The 3134-nt window shown below is 39.7% G+C and overlaps 1 pseudogene; it reads left to right on the top strand.

Annotated features, from left to right (window-relative positions):
- The first annotated feature begins 1257 nt into the window (after positions 1-1257).
- On the top strand, positions 1258-2013 carry LOC113922766 (annotated as a pseudogene).
- The last annotated feature ends 1121 nt before the right edge of the window (positions 2014-3134 follow it).

The raw sequence follows: 3134 nt of genomic DNA, 5'->3' as shown, positions 1-3134 counted from the left end.
GAGTGGGAGAGGGAGAAGCAGGCTTCCCGCTGAGCAGGACCCTGGGATCACAACCTGAGCTGAAGGCAGACGCTTAATGACTGAGACACCCAGGCGCCCCAATGTTTATCTATTTTTGTTATCCTCCCAGAGAACCAGTTTTTGGTTTTATGAATAACTTCTATATGTTGGTTTCTTAGTTCATTGATTTCTGTCTGATCGTCATTTATTTTCTTTCTTTTGTTAATTTTTAATTTTGGTCTTCATTTTTTTTTAAAGGTGGAAACTGAAGACATTGACTTGATATATATTCTTTTCTAATATATGCAGTTAGTGCTATTTTCCTCTGCTTTACTTGCACCTCACTAATTTTTATATGTGTATTTTCTATCAACTTAAAGTATTTTTACTTTCCTCTTTGTTTTTTTTTTTTCCCTCTTCTTTTTTTTCTAGATTTGCATTACTTTGGTTTCTAAATATTTGGGGACTTTCCCTGATATCTATTAGTGACTGATTTCCAGTATTATTCAAATGAGATGTAAGAACAATTTTGCGTGACTTGAATTTTTATAAATTTATTGGGATGTGTTCTGTGGCACAGAAAATCATCTATTCTGCTCAGTGGTCCATGTGAACTTGAAAGAGATGTGCATTCTTATGTTATTGGATGGAATATTCTACAAATGTCACCTAGATCAAGTTGGTTCCTAGTGTTTAAATCTTCTATATCCTTACTGATCTTCTGTCTACTCCTTCTATCAATTGTTGAAAGACTGACTTTAATTTGCAGTTCTATTAGTTTTTGCTTCATATATTTTGACGGCCTGTATGAAGTACATAAACATTTAGGACTATTATGTTCTCTTGATAAATTGACATCTTCATCATTATGAAATAATACTATTTAATTCTGGTAATATTCTTTGGTTTAAACTCTGCTTTAGCTAATATTAATATAGCCATTGCATCTTTCATTTGATTTAATGTTAGTATGGTCTATCATTCCATTCTTTTACTATTTATCTATTTTTTAAAAAAATATTTGTTTATTTGAGAGAGAAAAGGAGCAGGGTGGAGAGGGGCAGAGGGAGAAGCAGACTCCCTACTGATCAGGGAGCCCGACACGGGCGGGGCTCCATCCCAGGACCCTAAGATCATGACCTCAGCCAAAGGCAGCTGCTTAACCGACGGAGCCGCCCAGGCATCCCAGCTTTTACTATTTATCTATTTGTGCCTTTATATTTAAAGTGAGTTTCCTTGCTCTTTTTTCTGGCTGGAACCATTGAGGGTGCAGAAAAGAAGAAAAATAAGGTTCCTGCTATGCCAGAAACCCTTAAGAAAAAGCGAAGGAATTTCACAGAGTTGAATATCAAGTGTCTGAGAAAAAAGTTTGCCCAAAAGATGCTTCGAAAGGCAAGGAGGAAGCTTACTTCTGAAAAAGCTAAGCATTACCACAAGGAGTATAGGCAGATGTACAGAACTGAGATTTGAATGGCTAGGATGTCAAGAAAATTTGGCAACTTCTAGGTACCTGCAGAACCCAAATTGGCATTTGTCATCAGGATCAGAGGTATCAATGGTGTGAGCCCAGAGGATCGAAAGGTATTGCAGTTTCTTTGCCTTAACCAAATCTTCAATGGCATCTTTGTTAAGTTCAACAATGCTTCAGTTAACATGCTAAGGATTGTGGAACCATATATAGAATGGGGGTACCCAAACCTGATGTTGATGAATGAATTGATCTACAAGCATGGTTACAGCAAAATCAACAAGAAGCAAATTGCCCTGACAGAGACCACATTGATTGCTCAATCTCTTGGTAAATATGGCATCATCTGCATGGAGCATCTGATTCACGAGGTCTATACTGTTGGAAAATGTTTCAAAGATGCAAACAACTTTTTATGGCCCTTCAAATTATCTTCTCCAAAAGGGAGAATGAAGAAGAAGACCACCCATTTTGTAGAAGGTAGAGATGGAGATGCTGGTAACAGGGAAGACCAGATCAACAGGCTTATTAGAAGGATGAACTAAGGTATCTACCATGATTATTTTTGTGATCTGCTCAGTTAATAAATAACTACTTTCAAATTGGAAACAAATAAAGTGAGTTTCCTTTAGGCAGCATATAATTGGATCTTGCTTTCATATCTAATCTATTTTCACTTTTTAATGGAAGTGTTTAGAACATTTATATTTAATGGGATCATCTATCATCATATTATCCATTTTCTAATTATCCTATCTTTTCTTTGTTCCTCTCATCTCCTTTTCCTGACATCTTTTTGACTGAGTATTTAAAAAATGGTTTCATTTCATCTCCCTTGTTGACACATTAGCTATAAGTCTTTGTTGTATTATTTTAGTGGATGTTTTAGCATTTATATTATATACCCTTAATGTAACATGGTCTACTGTCATGTGGTATTATACCATTATGTGTATAGTAAGATAAAAAATAAATTTTCTCTTACTATATACAGGCCCCCACTGGTATCCCCCATTCCGGGGGGGGGGGGCTAGACACTGTGCTTCATGGTCAGGTGGAGCTGCTGTCTATGCTCAGTCATTGGGTGAGGCCTCAGGGTATGCCCTATGATTAGGCAGGGTTACTGACTGAACTGCCTACCTGGACTAGGCCTTAGGCTGTATTCAGCAATCAGGCAGGGCCATAGGCTGGGCTCTGGTTTTAGGCAGGGCTGTAGGCTGGGCTTATTGCCTGGGTGATACTACAGGCTGGGCTCTGAGGATGCTCAGGGTCACTGTTTAGGTTCCCTGGTTATGTGGGTCCGGAGGCTATACTTATCAGTTGAGCAGGGCTGCTGTTTTGGCTCCTTCTGGAAGCAGGGCTGTAGGATGAGCTCTCTGCCTGGGGTAACTGGCCAGGCTTTCTGTCGGGCAGAGCTGTGAATTTGCTTCCCTGCATAGGTGGGGCTGTAGAACAGATTCCATGGTCAGTTCTGCTTGTTGGCTGGGGACCCAAATCGGATAGAACTGCACACTGAGCACCCAGGCCAGATGGAACCTCCAGCTCAGTTCTGCAGCTGAGCAGAACTGCTGGCTGGGAACTCTGCTCTGTTGTTACTGCAAGTAGGAAGGCAGGAATGCTATCCACCAAGATCTTAGCACTGGTCGCTAAAGGCCTTGCCCCCATT

This window comes from Zalophus californianus, chromosome 9 (genome assembly GCF_009762305.2).
Source record: "Zalophus californianus isolate mZalCal1 chromosome 9, mZalCal1.pri.v2, whole genome shotgun sequence".
In the NCBI taxonomy this organism is placed as follows: Eukaryota; Metazoa; Chordata; class Mammalia; order Carnivora; family Otariidae; genus Zalophus; species Zalophus californianus.
Note: the sequence above shows the minus strand (reverse complement) of the source record. Positions and strands in the feature narration are given on the sequence as shown.